Raw genomic sequence first — 13,917 nt, 5'->3', positions numbered from 1 at the left:
GGTCCAGCACATTTGGACTGGAAACATGTCATCCTCCTCTTCGCTTGCAGACAACCTCTCCCCCCGTGCTTTTAATGGCTCGCAAGCGCTCGGCTCGCTCGCTTTGGATTTAACATCGGTCCCGTTAGAACCTCCGAGTGGGTTTCTTCAGCGAATTTGAAGGAGCGAGCGCTCAGTTGAATTTCTGAGTGACCTACTTGTTTTCTCGTCGCATTTGCAAGTGTAGTCAGTCCCCCCGCATTTGGTGGAGGCAGGAACGGTGCTCGGAGCTCTCAGCAGCTCGCAGCAGCTCTCAGCATCTTCGCTCGCTGCCCTGCACGAGATATGTGTCATGGTTTACTAACTTGGACTTGACCTGGATGCTGCGTGGATCGCAGTTGACATTTTGCCCGTGTGAAGGTTGGGCTTGTAGGCGTCAGTACTGATGTGACCGCTGATTTAAGCTTTCTTGGGTCAAGTTTGAAAGGTGAACAGCATGTTTGACTTGCAGTTTTTTTTTTTTTTTTTAGCTAGAGGTAGGAAGAATGTCCCCCCCCCCCCCCCCCCCCCCCCCACGCACACATCTTCACGCATGTTCCCTGAACTATGCATCTGAAGTGTCAAATTAGTTTCTGTCTCCGGCCACATACCGTAATTTTCGGACTATAAGTCGCACCGGAGTATAAGTCGCACCAGGCATAAAATGCCCAAAAAAGTGAAATATATATATATATATATGTATATAAATTGCTCCTGAGTATAAGTCGCCCCCCCCCAACCCAAACTATGAAAAAAAAACGCGATTTATAGTCCGAAAATTACGGTAATTGCCTCATCATATACAATTGTTTTGAATGATATGTTGAGCCAGATAGAAAAGAAAAATAGTTTGGACATTTGTTTGAAATGGTATTTTGGTCGCGAGAAAGTTCAGCTCGGGAACCCGCATGGTTCGTTTTAACAGGCCGCCTAAAATGAGATGTTGGGCCAAACCCGACCCCCATGCCACTTGTTTAATCCAGATTCAATGTGAATTTGAGTGTGAATGCTCAATGTGTACCCCAACCTGACCCAAAATATACTCGAATGAGGATTAGCAATATTGTTTCCAAACCTGACCCTCTTCCACACCACACCAAACCTTGGGCGATAATAACCGCTTGGCTTCCAGTCGACGAATATAAACATTCGATGCGGTGACTGAGCTAATTAGCGGCACTAGATTAGCATTTAACACACAATACTCACCTTTGAATTGACTGAAGGTCAATAAAGCAGGGGGAGATTAGCACTCTATACATTAAAGCTCATCATAACTACCGTAATTTTCGCACCGGAAGTCGCACCAGCCATAAAATGCCCAAAAAAGTGAAAAAAAACCATATGCTCCTGAGTATAAATCGCCCCCCCCCCCCCAAACTATGAAAAAAAACGCGATTTATAGTCCGAAAATTACGGTAACTTTATCATGAGTTTAATTTACTGACAAATAAATCTATCACCTTGAGGTGTTTTGAATTTATTTTACGGAACCGTAAATCCGACTAGCTACCCGAAACTCCCTTGGCTGTGCATTAACCTGTCATGATATTCATTTGACTGCTGTGTTAACCCCCCCCCCCCCCACCCCCCCCACCCCCCCTCGCTGTGACATCATCCCCTGGATATCCAGGGTCAATTCAAGGATACTAGGGCTGTGGGAGAGAGAAAAGAAAAATCTGCCATGTTTCACCCGCCCGAGTGATGCAAGCGAGGAAACTCACGCTGTCTCAGCAGGACGCAGACAGCTGCGACTCTGATAGCTTTAAGGCTCCGGATGTCGGGTGGGAGGACAATTTGCGGGGAGGCTCTCCCTCACTCATACTGTAAGTCTGCCGGATAGAAGCAACGTGTGGAACTCCTCAGTAGCACGGTGTAGGGGGGGTTAAAAGAAAAATGCATGCAAGCTCTATTTTGGACCATTTGTTGCTGAAACAGTTGTATATATTTGTGCTGCACTAACTTAATTAGAGCTGTAATGGACGATCCATTTGCGAGCATTATTTTAGCCAAGCCTACGCCCTGGATGTTTAAGATTAGCTGGAACTGCACAACGTAATGAACGAATGGTCTAAATATTTGTCCTTGCGAATACAGCTCACGGCATGATGTCATGCCGAGACTTCAAAGTAAAAGCACACCATCTTGTTGTCAATTACCGTAAATTCCGGACTATAAGCCGCGACTTTTTTCCCCAAATTTTGAACCCTGCAGCTTATAGTCAGGTGCGGCTTATATAAGGATTTTTCCGTCATTTTTGTGATGACTTGATCACTTCTATACACTGCGGTATCTTGAAGAAAAAAACAACAACAAAAATACTATTTTGAAACACTACTATGGCTGCTGCTTATTCTGGCTGTGTTGCTTGTGACTATGATGAGTTTTAGTAGGAATGCACGCTAGGTGACCTGCGTCAAAGGGCTCTAAACCCTTCGTCACAGGCAATGTTGAGAAAGACATGTTAAAGTATGTTATAAAAACTTTAAAAAGGCTTTCTGTGAACGGTCTTCCTTTGTAAAAAATGCGTGTCACGTGCGGCTTATAGTCCGGTGCGGCTTATATAAGAAAAAAACTAAAATATCCTCCAATTTTAGCTGGTGCGGCTTATAGTCCGGTGCGACTTATAGTCCGGAATTTACGGTAACTGTTATTGTGCAGCTGTACTTAATAAAGTGACCATTTACGGACAATGTCGTGAAATCCATTTTCCCCAGAACACTTTGGGCTGTAACTATAAAACCAAATCATTTGATGTGGTTGACAAGAGTCAGGCGTGCAAAAGTGGTGATTATTGCCGGTAAGATTTTGCAAGGTGTTGATTTCGTTTATGTGCAACACGTTAGCACGTCCGCTTCGCACTCGAGACGTCGACAGTGTGAATGTCAGCTCAGGCCTTCCCGTGTGGAGTTTTCTTGTTCTCCTCATGCTTGAGTTGCTTTAATCCAGCATCCTCATGATTGTTTGAAGGCTCCAGCTTACCTGTGGACCTCATGAGAACAAGCATTGTTGAAAATAGATGGATCTAGTTCATACGGTTGTCATCATAATAATTCCAGTTGGAAATTCTCCGGACATTTAGATGGAGGTTGGGAAGTTTTTTTCTTTCTGCACTAGAGAATGTGATTGTTGAACCATATTTAACGCAGGAGCGCGTAGGAGGCGGCAACTCAAACACAGCCCATGCCGTCGACGTGACCCCGCCTCTTTGTTTACGGCTGAAATAGATCCGTCCTGTGGCGTTTTCTCACTGCTGTCTCTGTGATCGCTTCGGGGCCTGGCCCGCTTCCAGATGGTTCTCGACACAACACCGGTGAGATGTATAGACGCCGGCTGCCACTCTCCCTCTCCCGTTGCTCCATCAATCGGAATTCACGATTTCCTGTGTATTTCCCAGCAGATGGATGTGGCAGGCAGTCGATGTTTTATTGCACATGGGCCCTTTTCTTTTTATTAGAAACCTCTCCCTATTTTTCAGTTTTAATGCATGCTCATATTTGTAATTGGAAGATGTTGGAATATTATTTAAATGAAGTGGATTGGAGAGAATGTCAGCATGGATTCTCCCTGCAAGGTCATTGGCTGGCTTTTCAGTGGAATGTAATACATTCGTTGATGAATGGAATGATCGTGTATTGGATTTATATAGCGCTTTTCTCAAAAGCACTCATGGTGGATGGCGATCATTATACACACAGCCACTAATGGTTAAGCATGTTTATGTCGTGCTCCGATGTGCAGGTGTTGACCATTTTCTGCATTTTAGCCACACATCAACATTTATTGAGGCAAGGCTCAAATCTCAGAACGCACTACCTAATAAAAAAAAAAATGGTAGCGCTAGTTGGGAATCACGTGTCTACGTTAACCTCTAGACACGTTTTTATATAAACAAAAAAAGCAAAATAATCTTTGCTGACAGCGATTTTTCGATACAATGGTATTTACCGCGGATGCAGCATTGCTAGCATCACATTAGCAAGAAGTAGGTCAGGTTCAGGTTGCCCGGCCTGTGGCGCTTCTCCTCAGCAGGTCAGACGGGATGTCGGAGCGAGTGCTCGACGGCAGGACACGGGCCGTGGGCCTGAAGTGGGTTAGCCGCCTCACAGCTAATGCACATTAGGGTTCCCCCGGTGCGCCAGATGTCAGCTTACATAAATAGTAATCTATTTTTTTTTCATGCTAGGATGCTCTTGGCTGTAAATATTTGTGCTTTCAGCTAAATGGTAGGTTACTTTCATTAAGTTCATTTCATAATTGACTAGAATTCAGCCAAGAGAGTTGGTGTGATGGCGAATTCTGACAAATATTTGAATTTGTGGAGTAGAAAAAAAGAAGGGATTTTGATGTACCGTATTTTCCGGACTATAAGGCGCACCTAAAAACCTAAAATCTTCTCAAAAGCCGACAGTGCGCCTTATAGTCCAGTGCGCCTTATATATGGACTAAATCTCTAAATTCAAACTGTCCCGAAGCATTGTGTCATGAAATCAAGCATAAGTGGCCTGCTGAAGACTATGAATCATGAATCAAAAAGACTATGGATCATTATTTTGTGATTATGAAGTCATTTGTTGCATCTGAAGTTGAAATAAAAAAGATAAAATGGAGAATGATTTGATTTGGATTAGAAATCTGACATGATGCATTAATGGTGCGCTTTATAGTCCGGTGCGCCTTATAGTCCGGAAAATACGGTATTTCATTTTTGAGCCCTGCATTATGAAGTATGCCCGTATTGCAAGTTGACTTTGAAGCAAAGCGATTATCAGCATTACAGATCATGTGACATCTGCTGAAGATCATGTGACAGAGTGGCAGAACCAAAGCTCTTTTGTCTCGGACTTTGTTGGGACACTTCAAATGATTGCGAAACACGGAGGATGTTGCCCGTGTCATTTGCTCTTAGGGATGTAATGTATGCTTTTCTGTTTGAGTCAATACTTTCTCATTGTGTTCTTGGTTTCCAGCGTAAACAGCCGCTGCAGATCTTGTTAGTCACACAATCCATTGAACATTTAATCATCTGTTTTTTTCTTTATTCCAATATGTCTGCTTACACTCTGTGAATGAAATCCCTCCCGCGAATATTACACGTGCTCAAAAGCTTCTATTCTTGAGGCTATTGTGTAATTAATTCTGAATTAAGAAGTATAAATTCAAATAGCCGTATTTCCAGCTCTATCATATTTTCCGGTGAATGCTTTGATGGGCTTGCCCTTCTCATTAGCATGCCAAGCGCTTCATGACGTCTCGGAGGAACATTCCCAAGTGTCACAGGTCGGCGACAAGGGCAGCGATGATCGATAGTTATTGATCCACATCTGCGGTGGATGACGTCACAGCCAAATATAGCTGACCGTGAGGGTTGTGTTAGCATAGTATGTCACTTGAAATCTTTTTTGTGCTAATGACACCACACAGTGACTGGAATCACTTTTGTCATTTAAGTGAGTGTTCAGAATAGAACATGGGCGGTTCTAGACTGTTTTAGGGGTGGGCTAGAACTGCCCTAACCCCCCTGAAATGAGTTTTTTTTTTCTCTGTTATGTTCTGGCCTTTACTACTGATCACTCAGCAGCCTATCAAGTCTTTTGTGTTAAGACCACAATGGAATGATGATGCTGGGCATTTTTTTTTTACTTCCTGCCCCCGGGCGGTTTACAAAAAGGTTGCAGGTGTCAGAAGTAACAGAACTGCATGCCGTACATTTTTAGATTGATCAATACTACAATTCTAAATGCAATCATTCCCATTGGACATTCATTTACAATTGTCAAGTACCGTAATTTTCGGACTATAAGTCGCACCGGAGTATAAGTCGCACCAGCTATAAAATGCCCAAAAAAGTGAAAAAACAACATATATACCAGACCATCTGACCAGAGTAAAGAACTCGAACCGCCAGACTAATAATTGGAGTTGAAAGCCAGGCGAAGGATTTTAGTAATTATGGCACACTGTGGGACACGATGGCTGAAGAGAAAGAAGACAAAAGAAAGGGAAAAAATGAGTTTCTATACATGATTCAACTTGGGGAAGTTCATCTGAACATTTCTGAATGTCTCATATTACCGGAATTTTCGGACTATAAGTCGCACTGGAGTATAAGTCGCACCAGCCATAAAATGTCCAAAAAAGTGAAAATAAAACCATATATATGTACATAAGTCGCTTCTGAGTATAAGTCGCCCCCCCCACCCAAACTATGAAAGAAAACGCGACTTATAGTCCAAAAATTACGGTATATATATATTTTTATATGAGCCCTACAATGCATTAACTAACCACTATAGATTACCAATGTAGCTTTAAGGTTAGGGTTAGGGTTATGCAATAGCGATGGGAGTGCATTGGCGTCCGACAGGTCTTGAGGAAAATGACACGCCGGTATTTTGACGTCAAAGTCAATTCAGGGCTTTTTTGTGTGCGTGTGGCAGCTGGAAGAGAAGGTGGGGGGGTTCCAGGAGTGTCAGCGGACTCCCTGCTGTCTCGGAGCGTGAGTGCTGCTGACTCGGAGAGAACGCTCTGTCGTGTCACCGCTCAGACGCTCGCGTAATCACCGGGGACCGCGCTGACACTTTCTCACCCAAATGATTTGCGATTGGTCCGTAGAATGCCATCATGTGTGCGCTGATTGTGTTACTTTAGCCTTGTCGACGCTAGCTTGACCTTGTTCGGGGTAAAGTGACGGCTTACCCTCCAGTGGATTCGTATTTTGAGCTACATTTATTACGTTATTGGAGGTGGACAAAGTTGTCCTGGGTGGCCATATGGCCTTCAGCCTTTTCTCTACATAGTGCTGGTCTGGCCTCAATCAGAGTCAGCTATTATTGATCCTGCTGATCAGCACAATTGATATGCTGATTATGTTTTGCATTCGTTCAAACCGGCACTGTAGTTTTTCGTTAAGGTCCGTGTTGTGTATTGATTGCATCCATTGTCCCTTTAATGAATACCGCAATGCCCCTTGAGGAATGTCCACTATGCGGGTGATGTCAATCCTTGCCTTTCCTATCTTTCGATTTATAGTCCTGATCGGAAAGCATAGAGCAAAGCACGGTGATGAGGATGACACATGAGGTCACAGCGTTACTGGAGAATCTCAAATCTGGTCGATTGATCACTCAGCAGCCCATCAAGTCTTTTGTGTTAAGACCACAATGGAATGAAAGGAACGCTAACATTAAGCAAATGATGCCATTGTTTTGTAATGAAGCATCTAAAATTGTCAGCTTTTTAAATAAACGCCAAAGTGGCAGGTTTAATTACAGGACTTTTGATTTGAATGAAGCCCTCGTGCGATCCGATTCGAATCGGCTCAATTACGTCCTTTATTTTGGCTGAGCGCATCTGTCAGAAATAATGCCGGCGTTAATAAAATCGATTAAAAGTCGCTACTTTTGATTCCCGTACTGCGACTGAATTTACCGAAAAGCCGTTTGTGGGTTTTTACACCAATCTATTACGCTGTTGTAATATTCATATAAGCTAGCATCTGTTAATCTTCCAACATGAGCATGACCTTGTAAATGAGGGTGACCTTATCGAAATAGAATTTTTTAACGTCAGATGTTATCTTGTTCGTTTTGCATGAATATCACAAAGCGTCGCATCTAAAGAGACGGTTGTGCCATTCTTCTTTTTTATTATTTAACAGCGTATAATTGCACTCCATCAGCCTGCCTGCTTTTAGATCGATGAAACGTAGCGGAGAGAAGATGCTCGGGATTACAGTACAACTCGGACAAAAATAGACATCATTGTTTCCCTTTCCATTACGTGCTCTAATTTCTCCCCCTCGGCTATTCTATGGCGACAGTGATTCACGCTGGTGAGAAACGTGTGTGGAACTGTTACCAAATAAAAAAATAAAAAAACGTCATTCAGCCAAGCCGGGAAATGTACACAAGGTCAAAGTATTTCATCTTTATCACTGCGATGTTTGCTGGATGTCAGCGAGGCATCAACACAAGTGCTCGTTGTTCTCGTGATAAATTGCCTTTCCGACACCGCGCAACAAGAGTGGACGGGATTCTGTGTACGATGATGCATTATCCTGCAAATGTGAGCCATTTTGTCTTATGTGCATCAAAAGTATTGGGACACCGCAACTGTTGCGGGAAGTGAAAATACATAGATGAATGAATGGAATTTAATTTCTGATCGGCTGCGTGGAAATCGCACAAAAACGTGTTTTATCAAGAGACGTGTCACAAATGTCAATCGGGTTAATGAATGGTTTCGTAGCCGGAGATCTTTTTTGTATGGGATTGTAGCAACTGCTGTTTTCTTAGCGAGATGGGAAGACCAAAGGTCAGTGATTCAAGGACTCGGTTGTATCTGGCATCTTGTCAGATTCTCCAAGCACCTCCAGGCACATCCTCATACTTGCGTGGTGGAAGTTCTGTTCACGCTTCCTCACACAAGAAATAAATTTACTGTAGTTGGTGTGGGTGAGGAATACGGTGTGGTTATTTCAGTCCTATTGAAACTAATTCCATCAAATTCGTGGATGTGTGGTGTATTTGTTTTTTTGACAAAAGGTTAGCTATGGAATGCTATAGCTATTGGATGCTAAAGCTATTGAATGATTACGCTATTTTGCTAGCTAGCTACTTGAGTTGTGGATAGCTGCCCCACCCCAAGTCTGGTTCTGCTCAAGTTTTTTTTTTTTTCTCTCAAAGTGAAAGTTTTTTCTTTCCTCGTGGGGAATTTGTTGTTACTTTAAAGCTCTGCTAAGAGAAGGCGGGTTGATATAGTGGAATGCTGCATTTAAAAAGATACATATAGAAACATGTTCCTGCCTGTGTAGATGATTTCATTTTTTTTTTTAAACTGTCTTCTACTCTACGTCTTACGTTGAACATGTCACATTCCGACAGCTGTTTGCTGCTCCCTCCTTTGTTTGGGGTCAAATGTCTTTTAAAAACAGCCGCTCGCTTTCAGTTTGAAGTAGCTGATTAGACATTTCCTCCGACATGTTTCATTGTGTTCATCCCTGCCCGGTTTGATCTAGTATCAAATGCTAGCCTGTCACATGAGGGATTAATGACGTTATTTTTCGATGACTAGCGTAATCTCTGGCATTTATGATCATGGAGAAAGGATGAGAAGTGCATTTATTATCATTTATATGTATTTCTTGGAGCCTAGCCATTGTTGGAAAGTGAAATGGATGCCTCATCTAAAATGTTTTGATGGAGTGAATCAGATCCCTTTTGAGGGTAGAATGCCACCAAAGCACAAATCAAGCACAATTATTTTAATAGCACAATCCACTAGAAAATATCCGTCTCCACAAACATCCCGCCCGGTGTGTTTTCTCGGATAGCTCACCTGCCTACAGTCGCCGGCTTTAAAAAAAAAATAATTGCAAATGAGCCCATCTCTAAGTGAAAGCAACAGCGGTAATGATTTACAATGTTCCAATACAAGGCCTGCACATGTCTCTCCCTCTGGAGATGAACCATACAGGACTAATAGAATTACACATCCGCCTCCAGTCCCCACAGAGTGCGGAACTAATCATTCGGAATCACTGTTTTTCAGCAAACGCGAAAAAGGCAGGTACGTCCACGTCTCTCTCGTGGCCGACCCGCGCCGCCCTTAAACGCGGCCGCCCTGATGTGCTTTTACTTAGCATGCTAAAGGAGAGTTTAATCAAAAGTTGGCTTCGCTTTGCTTGAGAGAAAAGCACTTCGAGTTTAATGCATATAACTTCACTCGACATATGCCCTTGTCTAAAACATTTGTCGTTAATTTCATCTGTCGATAACTCATTCCATTTTTCGTCAAGACACTTTTGAGCCATTACCGGAATGTGGACGTGTCTTTCGTCTCAAGCGTGATGTCATCTGTGATTCTGTTTCAAAAGTGCCACCGGGTTATTTTCATTTTGGATGGAAAGAAAAATGCTTACCGTATTTTCCGCATTATAAGGCGCACCTAACCTCCAATTTCTCAAAAGCTGACAGTGCGCCTTGTAATCAGGTGCGCCTTATATATGGACCAATATTGAGCCACTACAGTAAGCGTGTCCAAAGTCCGGGCCGCGGGCCAAATGTATATATCTTATATATGGACAAAGTTTTAAAATAGGCCATTCATTGAAGGTGCGCCTTATAATCCAGTGCGCCTTATATATGGACAGTTTTAAAATGGGCCATTCACTGAAGGGGCGCCTTATAGTGCGGGAAATACGGTCATTTTCAGACACAAAAAGCACATCATTTCAAATGAAAACTGTCCATTAATAAAAATCAACCACCTTTTATGTAATGACTCCATCTCGTATAAAAAATTCATCAGCGTGTAGCATGACGGGACTGCGGAGGAGCATACTAATAACACCAACCAATTGATAGTTCCTTTCCCGACATTTTTTCCCGGAGGCTATTTTTGTTTCACATGGTAAAGCGTGTCTTCAGGTTCCATGCCGTGAATATCGTAGTAATCGGTTAAAAGCACACAAGCTACTGCCGCTGATACAAGGCACGTCAATCTAAATGACAGACCCCAGCAGGAGCAGCAGCAGCGTCATCATCTGCCACTATGAAGCTCCGAGTTAGCGCTGGGCTCTTTCCAGCGTTATGCTTTCATAAATCTGCTTTACAGCTACATCTGTTGTGCCCGTGCCATGCCATGAAATAACACCCAGTGAGGACACACCACAATGGTTTCATTTTCTGCCACTCTCTCAGTGCTGCTCCTTGGGTGGCTGCATCTTGATTACTTGATGATGCCAAAAAAAAAAAGAAAAGGAGAGATTAGAAGAAGCTGGAGAGAGACAGCACTCTCGGAATTAAATGGAAGTCAAAGACAAGGTGGTGGTCAATGATGCTGCTGTTTTTGCAAAGTATCTTTGTCTTGTTAACGCGAGCTACTACGTTGGTTCCTTGCTACAGGCGGTGGTCCTGTCAGATGATCGTAGCCTTGTCAGATGGATTGAATTTGAATGACATCCCCTACACGCTTCCCAGCTCGGTACAAAAAAATAATTCAAGTATCGAGGAGCGAGAGGGCCGCTCCTAATAATCGTGGCATCTCATTCAACATGGTTTGTTTCACATACACTGCAGGCAGGCCAGCAAACACTGTCGTTAGTTGTGCTTCATTAAGCCCGTCAAGCATGAACCAGACAGATGCATGAAACGGCCCACTAAAAACAATTGGCTCCTTTTAAAGCTCTTGAGTCTCATTTTACTCCGACATTACAGGGGTAAAAAGGGTCGGAGGTCTTTATCATTCCACACTCCCCGACGGCTGCCGGGTCACCTGGCTCTGCAATCGATCCCACCGTCAAGCATGGAGCAAATTGGAGGGTGCGAGTGAAAAAGTAGCCCCCCCCCCCCCCCCCCCCCCTTCCCCTTTACCGCAACAGGAGTGACCTTGAGCAAGGCCTTTGACTTCTCCGTGTGGATCTGCTCACATTATATTTATATATTTAAGCAACATGTGTGCCATCAATTATGAAAAGTACAAAAAAAAACAAGAGGATAAATAGAAGACTTGATTCTTTTCCAATTCTCTTTTAGTTTCATATTTGTATATGAATATATTAAAGTATAGAAACAAATTAAAAAAAAAAATTGCATATTCCAAAAATACGTTGTATTTAAATATGTATTTATTTGTCTATTTTAATTTGGGGCGATTGACCCCAACACACACACACACGATCCCCGCTCTTTTTAATACTTATTAAACTAAATGCCGAGCTGCGTCATTTTCAAGGTCCTTTTTTTTGATGAAATAAAAATAAGCATATTTTGACATATACAACAGAGCCGTGCTTTCAGCCGTGAGTGAATGCAGCATGTTTGTGTGGCGTGCATCCACCGGTCGGTCACTCAGCTCGTTACAGTAATCAGGTTAAAGAGAGAGTGGAACTGAGGATCATTTTGCCCGCGGGTTTGTTTCCTCTAGACTTCCCCTGTGAGATGGAGAACCTCTCACTCAAGCGTTGGCCGGCCGGCCGGCTGAGCGGCTGCTTCTAATGATCAACTTCGGCCGCCTTTTGTTTGTAGAAAATCCACTATTGGGTTCTTGATGTCCAACTTGCAGTGTTAAAGTCATTGTGAAATGTTTTTGTTCTTCCTCGGGGTATACTTCAAGAGTCAGTTTGCAATTTTTATTTTATTTTTTTTATTTGAACTGTCAGGACCACTAGATTTTGCAGCGCCCGAGGAAAAACAACCAATCAGCGGGCAGAGTCGTGACTGTCAATCATCTTGCAGACAGCATCTTTCCAGAATATCCACATCTTCTTAGCAGCAAAGTTCAACCAAAGGAATTGGACAGATCTCAGATAGAATTATTAACTTATCTCAATTAGATTTGGACTTTACTGTGAAATGAAGACTTCAAACTGAAAACATTTAGCGTTAGAATCACATCACTTTTAGTTTTTGTAGGCCCACGTGGCTTTGGATAGGAGACAAGAGTCTGGTAGGGTGATGCTACATTCAAATCTTGCTAGCAGTCTTTCACCTGCGCACTGTCCCTTTAATATAATCCTGATTTGTGCCGTTTGGTGTACCTAATAAAGTGTCCAGTGGGAGTATCTCACGACTGAAAAGGTCTTCCGTGATCAATGAGAGAATTGTCGAGGAACTCCAGAACGTCATTGATTAGCCACTCTGTTTACCGATATTCTTTGCAACAAAAAGCCACCTGATCTATTTATTATCCTCACCCCGAGTTGCTATGGCAACCGGTTGACATGGAACGGAATACCGCCTGTGTTCTTAACTAAGCACGGCAGCATCCCTAACACGTTTGGCGGCATTTCTAAAGGTTTCTTCAGTCGTCGTCACGCATAATTTAACATAACCGGTCCGACCGCTATGATCATTGGAGGAAATGGGCGTACTTTTTGGAATCGTCGGGAAACGATGCGCAGCAGGGTACGGAAGCCGTGACAAATTGGTGCATTATGAATTGTGACTCGAGGCGCATTTCAATTTTTGTTTACCTCTGTCAATGTTTTCTTCAGCCACTGTGAACACGTCATCCTTTGGTGCCTTTCGTTGTCACCCGAGGGACATTTACAAAGCTGCCAAGTGACACACACGATGTTTGAGTGTTGAAGTTTTGAAGCCTCAATGATGGGTTGGTTTATTATTACGAGAAGAAAACATTTATGGTCCAAGTTAATGAAAACCGCTTATGTTCAAATCTGCGTCCGTTAAAGGGCAAAATGCCGATTGAATTTTCCGCTGAACTTTCACCAAAGAAGTCAAAGTGAAGTGACACTTTTTTACACAGAGCTGCTTATAATATTCCAGAATGGCACACTCTATCAAAGTGGATGAAAATCAAGCCCCCTCAAACACTTTTTCTACTCAGCAGATCCATGTACTTTTTTTGACAAGATGGCTGAGAGGCCCTCCGGATGAATTCTCGACTGCGCACAGAAAAAAAACAAACAAAAAAAAAGAACTCGAAACATTGTCAGGGTCTTTGACTGACTTTTAGAAGCCGCCACTTGGTGAAATATGTGCTCCACATCCATGTGGCCCTCCAAGCAGCCGGCCCCGCTGCTGTCCTACCTTATAAGTCCAGGAAAAGGTGGGCACGACGGCAGCCATAGCAACCGAGGATCGAGCCACTGAGCTGGAAACTGGTCCGAAAACATGGCCTCTCGTTGAACCTCCCACTAAGTGCTCTCAACCTCACCGACAACAGATTTAAGTTTGTGTTGATTTTTATATTTTATGTATATTTGCTGACTTTGCTAAATTTTAAGCAAGTGGCTTTCAGCTCAGCATAGTGGCAGATATAAATTGCTGATAAAGTCCCGGAGTGTATCGCACACAGCCAGCCTACGTTGTGTTCCGCTGCTCGTGATACTAAAGTGGTTGTAGTTCACTCGGTGAAGGGGGAAAAGAAAAGGGG

The 13,917-nt window shown here is 43.1% G+C and overlaps 1 protein-coding gene across 1 annotated transcript in view; it reads left to right on the top strand.

Moving 5' to 3' along the window:
- The window catches only part of tln2b (talin 2b), a 56,264-nt gene that overhangs the window by 229 nt on the left and 42,118 nt on the right, over nt 1-13,917 (top strand). The gene's annotated exons all lie outside the window — the stretch shown is intronic.

The sequence above is a fragment of the Syngnathus typhle genome, linkage group LG7, assembly GCF_033458585.1.
Source record: "Syngnathus typhle isolate RoL2023-S1 ecotype Sweden linkage group LG7, RoL_Styp_1.0, whole genome shotgun sequence".
Taxonomy (NCBI): Eukaryota; Metazoa; Chordata; class Actinopteri; order Syngnathiformes; family Syngnathidae; genus Syngnathus; species Syngnathus typhle.
Note: the sequence above shows the minus strand (reverse complement) of the source record. Positions and strands in the feature narration are given on the sequence as shown.